The following is an 11,351-nucleotide window of genomic DNA, read 5'->3' on the forward strand; positions in this document are numbered from 1 at the left end:
GCATTCCCATAGAGCTGCTGAAGTACCTCGACGACAACGGACGTCAAGTTCTGCTACACCTCTTCTTAAGAATATGGCATCGAGGCAGCATTCCGGAAGCATGGCGTGTAGGGTTGGTAACTCCTATTCACAAAAAGGGAGGCAAATTACGCTGTGAAAACTACCGTGGAATCACATACAAAAAATCTTTTCTCGAATCCTGGCATCCCGGCTAACTGCGGAAGCAGAAAAAATCTTGCGCGAATACCAAGACGGATTTCGCCCAGGTCGATCAACGACAGATCAAATCTTTATGTTAAAACAAAATCTTGAAAAATGTTATGAATGCACCTTAGACGTACACATCCTGTTTGTCGATTTCAAACAAGCCTTTGATAGTATTCTCCAAGACAAATTCCCAGAAGCGCTCTCCAAGTTGGGTATCAGCAACAAACTTATTCAGCTGCTCATGGCAACACTAACTAACACCACTGGAAAAGTAATTGTACAACAAGCAGTGTCAAAGCCCTTCGAAATCTCCTGTGGCGTAAACCAAGGCGACGCGCTTTCCACATCTTTATTTAATCTCCTTCTTCACTATGCGATAAAAAACGAAGTGAAGTTTGGAAACCTTTTTAGTCGCTCAGGAATAACAATCGCGTACGCGGATGATATCGCAGTAGTGGCAAAAAACAAAAGATATCTCATTGAAACCTTCTGTAATATTGAATTTCGTGCAAAATCAGTAGGCCTTAGAATAAATGAAGGCAAAACTAAATATCTGAAGGTCTCCCGCAGCGAAGAAAGACGAAGTCCTGAAAATATCCAAATCGGGACATTAACACTTCAAATATTTGGGAGTGTTAATAAAAAATGACAACAGTAGTTACGACCCAATACAAGACAGAATAATGGCAGCAAACAAAGCTTATTACGCCCACACAAAATTGCTGAAGTCCAAACTGCTCACACGTGAATGTAAACTCCGCCTCTACCAGTCAATAATACTGGACATTGACAAACAAAGACGAAAGTAGCTTAAGAGTTTTCGAACGAAAAGTACTCCGAAGGGTGTTTGGCCCCATACGCCGCAACGATGGAACGTACCGAATACGCTACAACGATGAGTTGCTAAATTTATGCCAGGGAGAAGACGTCGTGAAATACATTAGATCCTAAAGGCTTCGATGGTTAGGGCACACTGTGCGCATGGAAGACAGCCGCCTCCAAAAACTTTTTTATCAACGAATTGTCTAATGACCCGAGTCCGAGGACGTCCAAGGTTAACCTGACCAAGCCATAGCCGACCTGAAAAAGCTACGAGTTAGGTGCTGAAGATATGTTGCTATGAACAGTGCAGATTGGAAGAGGATCGTGGATGAAGCTAAAGCTCACCGCGAGCTGTAATCGCTACTTGATGATGATGATGATAATAAAAAAAGTTGTGGAACAACATTAAGACGCACGCCACAAATAGGAGGTGGAGTTCGGCCAAACAGCTAACAGAAGTGTTAGCGCCAATTATTTATTTTATTTTTTAATGAGAAAAGTGGGTGTAGGAAATTAATTTTTAGATGCAAACTAGGCTAAAATAAAAACCAAAAAGATATAATTTGAAAATATTTCAAAAATTTATTTCTAAATTTTTATTCTAGTCTTTTTTTTCTCCACAAATACCAACATGTTTACAATTGCTTTGGTTTTAGAACCTTTTGCTTTCAACTGAGCTGCATTCTTTCCACTTTCTATCCTCACGGCCATAACCGACTCTCTATTTTCTTATTAATTAAAGACAACTTCTTTCAAAATTTGGGGGCTCGAAACAGCCTTTAGCATCGTTCTGCTTTATAGACTTCTTCTCTCAAACAATTTTGTAGATTCGGAATCTGCCAGCAACGATGTCAGAATAAACCGAGCCATGCGAGCTACCCCGTCCTAATGCATGTAAATGGGCGTGTATGTGCCTTATAGACTCTCAAACCGATTAATCGATTTCGCTGAAATTGCAGCGAGTTATGTTGAGTGAGCCTTGTAGAGGTTTGGATCTGCTAGCGCATATATTGGTGACATGAAAATAAATATATACCAAATTACTCAGCAGAATACAAAGATCAGCCTGTGCAATAACGGTGTGTACAATCAGATCATGTCCTAGAGAGGGTTTCAATGCACTGACACACGTTATTCCAATAGACCTACATATTAAGAAGACGGCAGCCATGAGTGCATTTAGGTTAAATGAAGCGGGTCGCTGGAGAGAAAAAACTTATGGTCATGCAAGTCTATTATTGCGACAAACTCTGTTACGCTCGGTAACTACATCGTCCCGACGGTAACATTCAATAGGAATTTTACTACTCTCTAAGGAAGAATGGAACAAGGGATTCTCACTATACAACTTCGGTAGTACAATGGACTGTGGTGTTGGAGCTGGTATATATTCTCATAGACTTAAAATTGATAAATCTGTGCGTCTCCCTAATGCCAGCAGTGCCTTCCAGACGGAGGTACTGGCAATTGGGGAAGCTTGTAGGTTACTAATCGCAGATTTCTCTTTTAAGGACAATATCGCTATTCTTTCGGATAGCCAAGCTGCAATCCAGGCGCTGGACGCGACTATAACAACCTCTAAAGTGGTGGAGCAAAGTAGGAATAGCCTCACCAACTTGAGTGAAAACCATAGAGTAACCTTTATTTGGGTCCCGGGACACCGGAACATTGAAGGTAACGAAAAAGCATATGAACTGGCAAGAGGAGGATCTGCCGTGAGTAACGCTATTACAGAATCGGTATTCACCCCATTAGGTGCAGTCAATAATATAATTTCCCTAAAATACCTCCGAATCGCAGATTGTATGTAGATGGAAAGACCTGACGAAATGAAAAATTAGCGGAACGTTATGGCCCACCTACAACCTCAAGCAATCGTCGGCTTTAATAAGCATGAAACGACGCGTCGTCGCGACGGGACGTCTGGAGACTAACGACAGTCATAATTGGCTTTTGGTCTATCGGAAAACAAGCAGCCAAAATGGGTATCCCTCACAACACGTACTGTCACAGTTGTAAACAACAGGAGAAAAAGGAAACAAACTTCCACTTCCTCTCTGAATGTCCTGCCCGATGGAAGGACAGAATGTTAACCCTGGGCCGAGAGTCTCGAACAACTGTCTGACTTAGACGTCAACAACCTAATAAGGTTCTTAAACCGCACATACTGGATATAGTTATGCTGTAAATAACCGTTAACGAAGTTGGTAACGAGGATGTGGCAACAAAATGGTGCGGAAGCGCTAGTTGGATTCTGGAAGAATCACCACTTTAACCAATCACTTCAAACCACTTCAGTTAGGTCTTTGGCGGAGCTCCTCCTCCTATTTGTGGTGTGCGCCTTTATGTTGTTCCACAAATGCAGGAACCTACAGGTTTAAGTCAACTCCGAACGGCAAATGGTCTTTTATGAGGAGTTTTTCATAGCAGATATACACTCGAAGGTTTGCCATTGCCTGCCGCGGGGCGACTGCTATTAGAAAAAACTGTTTCTATCATTTTGATGTGTCATGCAGGGAGATTCGAACCTACGTACGGACATAGATTAACAAAATTTCCAAATAAAATAATTCAAATAATTACGAGAATCAGTTTTTAAAATGCTGTCACCCCTTTGGGTGAAATTTGGATAAAGACTTTGTTAATTCCCAGTGATGAAAATTGTTCGATTCTTCAGGTATTTCGGACCGTAGGATAAAAGCAATCAATGGGAGGTTGGTGGAATTAAATGGTAGTTTAATATAAAGGGCCCGGCCCTCGAAGTGTAACCGACTTCAGACCGCTGGAGCAGCTTATGCACGGGCAACTTGTTCGTGTGCTCGGGCACCTTAAAGTAATTAAAATGTATGTCATCGATTGGTCACCAGGAGGCAGCAAATGCGAAATATTATCGGGAAAGTATTCTGGGGGTTGCTTTGAAGTCGTAACCAGACAAACATTTCGATGGCAGACCATGGACGTTTCAACAGGGCTCGGCACCGTCTCACAAAGCACGAGTGAACCAAGAATGACTAAAAAACAACGTTGCGAACCCGATGGATTATTCTCTTTGGGCCATTTTGGAGAGCAAGGCCCGAATTAAAAGATTCGAGGAGCTTGCGATTCGTTTCTGGACCGTCTCAAAGCTTTAGTCAAGTCAAAAGGTGGTCATATCGAACAAAAGTAAATGTGTAAAAGTGATTCTTAATTGCTCTGAAACTTATTGTCTGAATCATTAAGTTCGGTTCAGCATGAAATTGCTGAAGTACTAATCCGCCTTCCGGATAGTGTTTTCTTCACTGCGAAAGCCAAGGGTGAACCTGCATACAGATGGGGCCAATTAAGCTGAGGATGTCATCTAGTGGATTAGTGGAGAAAATGAGAGACCTGTTAATCTCATGCTAGTTTTCACAAATATTGTCCAAAAAATTCGAACCGAAATTTATTCTGAAAGGAAAATACAGATTTTTTGCATTTGAAAAGATATTTCCAAGATTTGAAAATCATTCAAAGATAAAAATATTTTCGTAAAACTATTGGGTTGTCCGGAAAGAAAATGCCGATTTTTAAAAGAAAGTAAATAAATTTTTATTAAAACATAGAATGAACTTTAATCAATTATATATTTTCGATTTTTGCCATCTTTCCGGCAAATTCGTTATCCCGCGCTCATAGAACTTCTGGCCTTTATTTGCAAAAAACTGAACCAAGTGCGATTTTATAGCCTCGTCATTGCCGAAAGTTTTACCATTTAAGGAGTTCTGCAAAGACCGAAAAAAAAGGTACCGTGCAAGGACAGGACTATATGGTGGATGCCACAAAAGTTCCCGGTCAAGCTCTCTCAGTTTTTGGCGAGTGACCCAAGATGTTAGACCGCGTTGTTCTTATGAAATATGACACCTTTACGATTGATCAATTCTGGTCGCATCTCGTTGATGGCTGTATTCAATTTGTCCAATTAGTGGCAGTAGACATCCGAATCAATCGTTTGGTTCCTCTGAAGTTGCTCAAAAAATATACCACACCCTTCCGGTCTCATCAAACTGACAGCATAATCTTCTTTTGGTGAATATCAGCCTTTGAAGTGGTTTGTGCCGCTTCATCATGCTTGGATTATGATCATTTTCGATTGAGGTTATTGCAAACAATTCATTTTTCATCACCAGTGATAATCCGCTTCAAAAACGGATCGACTTCATTGCGTGTAAGATGCATATCACAAGCGTTGATTCGGTTTGTTAAATGAATTTCTTTCAATTCATGTGGTACCCAAACATCAAGCTTTTTCACCAGTCCAGGACTCTTTATATGCTCGTGAGCGGTTGATTTTCATGTATTTAACTTCTCTTCAATCTCACTCAAAGTTACATGACGATCCAATTCGATTAAAGCCTGATAACGCCTTCATCGACAACATTGAAAAATCTCCAGAACGGAATTTGATAAACCAATTTCGACACTGTCCTTCTTTTAAGGCTTTATCACCATACAAATCACGCAACTTTTTAGCAACCTTTTCTGCGCTTTTTCCTTTATAGATATAATAAAGTAAAATATGACGAAAAGGCCCTTTTGTGGGCTGCATATTAAAATTGACGACAAACAAACAAATATAAACAAAATTACGCGCACTTTTTTTCTAAAGCAAGCTAAAAGTGACAGCTAAAAACTGTCAAAAGAAAAAATTAAAATAAATAGTCACAAGCTGTTCAAAACACTATCGGCAATTACTTTCCGGACAACCCAATATTTTTTACATCAAATTCTTAGAATACCAAATCAGCTCACAAAAATTTATTTTCAAAAATATCTCAATTCCAGCGCTGCTTAGCAGGTTGGCAATCAAATTCCAAACATTCCTCTGTGTGTGGCAAAAGTTTCATGAAAATTGGAGGTGATTTAGTACCTAACAAATACCCCACACAAAAACAGCACCACTACGCACTGAGTTTATTTATGACTTTTTTTACACAAATACTTTCGATTGTTAAAATGCGGGAAGTTTAAAAATATTTTTGTATTGCTAACAAATTATGGCGTACGCGTTAGTTTAATAGCTGTTTAGTATTGAAAATGTCATGCGTGTGTGTCAGCAGTCGCGATGTGGTTTGTTATATTTGTGGCGAGCCATAAATAAAGAGAAAAAAAAACCCTTTCTGACTTAATAAAAGTGATGTCTAAGTTTTACTTTGAAATAAGAAATTAAGATAAATCAAGGGTTTTTAAGCTGGTTAAATAGCTGGTCTAAGGCAAAAATTAAAAAAATGGACTGACCCGACAAATCATCACCGTTGTGTGGCATCATGACAATCTTTCGTAGTGGGGCAAAAAATATTAGATTAGAGTCTTTAGCCGAGTCAGACAAATTTATTTTTCCGTGATTGCACACCAAATTGGAACTCATAAAAGGTTTTGTAAAACGCTCAAGCCAAGATCCGCATTCCATTAGCTCAATCAAAACTTTCCTAAGTTGAGTGAAGCAAAAATCAAAGATGATATTTTCAAAGGTCCGGCCATTAAAAAGCTTATAGAAGACAAGCTTCATCTTGTATGCAATATTTATTTATTCAATTAATAGTCTAAAAAAAAAATCTAGGGTCTGTCAGACTCACGCACGGTAGAAGTGAAACTTCTAAGTTGGTTGTTCCATGCATGGGAGCCCCGGTTTAGATCTCTCCCCCCTCTCTCGTGTTAAATTCAGGTCTTCATTTGATATATTTATTTGATATACAGGGTGGCGCACGAATCGTGCTACAAAAACAAAACGTAATAACTTTTTTTCTAATCAATGTATTTAACTTTTTGTTTTTTTATTGCATAGATAATTCAATTTTATTTTATGTAACTGATTAGTTTTGAAAATAATAGAACGTAAATGACCTCCATGCTCATTCACGCATATGCGACACCTGATGAGAAAATTGTTCATTGCGCACTGAAGGGTTGAAGTCGGGATCGCCTCAATTATTGTTGTGATGGACTGCTTCAATTCAGTCAAATTACTTGGTTTTGCTTTATACACCTCTTGTTTGAGATAACCCCATACAAAAAAATCTGGTGCAGTGAGGTCAGGTGACCTTGGGGGCCAGCGGAAAGTGGAATTTCTGGATATCAATTTATTTCTAAATTTTCGTTGGAGCTCCTCCATAACCGGTCTGGCTACATGTGCAGTTGCTCCATCTTGCTGGAACCAAATGCTGTTAAAAGGGATACGTCTTCGCCGCAGTTCTGGATAAAAAAACTCTTTCAACATGTTTAAATAACGGTCCCCATTTACAGTCGCTGTTACACCGTTTTCTTCGAAGAAGTATGGCCCGACAATGCACCTTGATGAAACTGCGCACCACACTGTGACTCGTTCTGGGTGCAGTTCCATCTCATGGAGTATTTGCGGATTTGATTGACTCCATATACGGCAATTTTGCTTGTTTACATTGCCGTTTAGATCAAAATGGGCCTCATCAGACATAAACAAGCAATTTATGAAGTTGTTGTCTTCTTCGGCCATTTCAATAATTTTTTGGCAAAATTCCAGGCGAATAGGCAAATCCAGAGGGTTTAATTTGCTTGTGATTTGAACTTTGTACGGAAACAAGTTTAAGTCATCATGAACTATCCGCTGCAATGACCGTCTGCTAACTCCAATTTGCGCCGACAAGTTACGAGTCGAAACTCTTGGATTTGCCTGAATTGACGATGCTACAGCCGCGATTGTGGCTTCGACCCGAACATGGGGATCTCGATGGTACGGTCTGCGTGCGATGCTTCCAGATTCAGCAAACGTGTTCACCAGCCTCATAATGGTCCATCTGCTCGGGGAGTGCCGCCAAACTCCCGCCTAAATTCTCTTTGGACGGAAATGATGGACTGCAAAGCATGGTACGGCTGCACTATCCAAATCCTCTTTTCGGTATCCCAAGCCTCCATTTTTTGTAAATCTAAATACTAATCTGCAAAATAAAAAAAAAAAAGCCGATTACTCACACAGAAAAAAAGTGATTACGTTTTGTTTTTGTAGCACGATTCGTGCGCCACCCTGTATTTACTTAATATATATTTACCTTGGATTGCCATGTATTTCATCAGGAATATTGGAGACAACTATCTGTTGATGAGTCGCATCTGATGCGCAAGTTTGTGTCACATCAGTCTCACTCTGACTCATTTTGCCCGTAACTTAATTGTTCACCAACACACACTGAATTTCCTCTAAATAGTTACGCAATAAAGAAAAATCAATAGCCGTAATAAGTATATTCCTTCGATTTAGCGATATTGTTAAAAACTATTAAGAATATCGCTTCGTTCAGTGCGAATCACATTTCAACGCAATATCCTAACCTCGCTTCACACTTACTGAACGGCTGATGCACGGCGTGGGTAGTTTGCTATAGAGCAGTGCTGTCCATCCCATACATCAATTGATGACACGTATTCTTACTCTCCATCGTTCAGTCGTTAGCAAACCAGCAACGAATAAACAACACGTTTGTCCGCGACGCTTAATGTATGCAATAAAATGCCCTGTGAGAACTTTTTATGCTAGAAAGTGCCTTTGGCGACTTGCAATGCCTTTTATGTTACAAGTCGTTCAAAGGAAGCTATAGATGTAATATCAAAAGGCATTTCGATTCCTCCCACAAAAATTTTCTACTCCAATCCAATATTTATTTATTTTGGTTTAAATTTCCCACTGGGCTGCTCCCATTCTCTCGTTCTCACTTATACACTCACATTTTTCATTTTGGACAGCACTGCTATAGAGCAAACGGGAGAGAAAGAAAGGCATTCGAGAGAGAAGGGGAGAGACGGCGTGTCTCGGTGGCTCCCTCACATCGTTCAGCGCTTGCGATGCGAGAGAGCGACAGAGAGAGCGAATAGGGGAGAGTGGCCCCGCCCATTTGACGGATTTCGGTAACGCTCCGAACTTACCGTTTCACTCGCCTATTTTCAATCTGCCTTGGGGCCCCGACGCGCCTACAGAAGTTTCACTTCAAAAAGTATTTCTTACAGACTATGAAAACAGAATAATGCTAAATAAATGTATCAAAGTAAAATTAAGCTTATAATTAACTAGTTTCAATTGTAATGAGTGAAAGAAAAAGATAACATTTCTTAATAATTTACAATTCATTTAGTACCAAATTGAAGTGGTTCTTTGTGCTAGAAAAATCCAGGCCAGTATGATTTGAAAGCGAATTAAAATCATCCAGAGTTCTAGAAATCGGAGCATTGGAAGCATAATTAGTTCTTACCATCCCTAACCAGAAAAAATCATGATTTCGTAAACTTCGATGGGGAATATTGAAATTGACTTTCTCGAGTGGTAATGGGGAGTCAATAACCCCATTTATTAAATCGAAAAGGAAAGCAATGGAGAGAAAAGTCCTTCTAATATCTAGTGATTTTAGATTTATGAGCTTATATTTATGAGCTGCACCGACTTTCATAGGATGGAATAGGAGCAGTGAAATTTAAAGAACGCAAAGCATAACGCACAAAAGCTTTCTGGGCACGTTCGAGCCTACTAATATGCCAAGCATAATATGGTATCCAAATAAAGGCGGCGTAATCTAACTTCGAACGCACCAGAGACGTATATAACAACTTTAGAGTATATGGATCAACAAAGTCCGAACTAAAACGTCGACTAAACGCAAGTACGGAATAAGACTTTGAAATGGTGTAATTTAAATGTTTTTGAAAAGAGAATTTAGGATCAAATACCACACCAAGATCGATAATTTCTTTTCGTTTGGATAAGTTAGGTAGGTAGGTAGGTAGGATGGCAAGAGTAACCCAGGTACACTACAAGTAGCACTTACGTGCCGTTTTGATACCATAATATGGACCACTACCTGTGAAAGGATTTAGGGAGGAGAGAAAACCGTCTACAGCCATCCAGTGCTGTTGATGTAGCGGAGGAGAGAAAAGGGATCTAGGCTGGAGAATTTCATCAAGTCGTCCCCAAAGGGCACGCTAAGGAATCTCAAGCGCCTAGCCGCCAGAGCCGGACATTTGCAGAGAAAGCGTTCTGTTTCTATCGTATTGAGGCCATAAAATTGGATTAAGTAGACCCACAAATGTGGTAGGAAGTATACCCAGAGAACAAGATTTAGAATAAGAAATATAAAAACACTTGCTTATATTTAAATCTAACTTATTTCCTTTACACCAAGCCACAACATCTACATCTAAATCAGATTGAAGGTTTACAGAGTCCACTGTACTTGCTATCCCCGAGTGTATCTTTAAATCATCGGCATGCAAGAGAAAATGTGTGTTATTAAAACAGCTAAAAATGTCATTAACAAAAATTGTAAAAACCAGGGGACCCAGTACTACCCTGAGGTACACCAGAGGGCGCAATAAAAGAAATACTGGGTTGCCCATATTCGACGGACCCATGTGTGTTCTTTTTAACTCAAAGAGAAACACAATTTTTTTGATGTTGACGACAATAATCATTTTATTTGGTTCAAGTAGATTTGTTGACATCACTTTTTGAATATGATATCTCTCAAATGGCCGCCTTGAGCCGGTACGGCGTATTGTGCCCGTTTTGCAGCATTTTCCATAGTTTTAGCTAACATTTCGGCTGTAATAGCGGCTATTTCCTCACGGATGTTGTTCTTGAGTTCTTCTATGGTCTTTGGCTTATTAATATAAGCTTTTGATTTTCACAAGAAGAAGTCAGGTGGCGTTAAATCGGGCGAACGCGGTGGCCAGTCAAAATCGCCATTATTCGACATTAAACGACGAGGAAACAATTTCTTCTGTGTGGTGGAGCGCCGTCTTGTTGAAACCAGAACTGCCTCATACGCTTTCGACGAATAATTGGCATCACAAAAGTGTTTATCTTTTCGCGATAACGCTCCTGATTGACGGTATCAGCTTGACCGTCTTCATTTTCGAAGAAAAACGACCCAATAATCGTTTTCGCACTAACGCCGCACCAAACAGTGACTTTGTCGTCGTAAAGAGGTACCTCTTGAATTTCGTGAGGATTTTCAGTGGCGTAAATACGGCAATTTTGCTTGTTTACCGTCCCATTCAATAAGAAATGAGTCTCATCGGATATGATGATTTTGTTCCAAAATTGCTCGTCATCTTCAGCCATTTCGATGACTCTTTGGGCCCATTGCAATCGACGAGGCTTGTCCGCAGGCAACAATCTTTACGTCAATTGAATCTTATTCGGGAATAAATGCAAATCAATGCGGATAATTCGTTGTAAAGTGGTCCGAGCAATGCCCAACTGCTGAGAACGGCGATTTTGGGATGTCCTTGGCGACGCCTTGGTTGGTTTTGATTTGGCCTCTTTGGATTAGAAAGAGCATCAC

The sequence above is a fragment of the Anastrepha ludens genome, chromosome 2, assembly GCF_028408465.1.
Source record: "Anastrepha ludens isolate Willacy chromosome 2, idAnaLude1.1, whole genome shotgun sequence".
Lineage (NCBI taxonomy): Eukaryota > Metazoa > Arthropoda > Insecta > Diptera > Tephritidae > Anastrepha > Anastrepha ludens.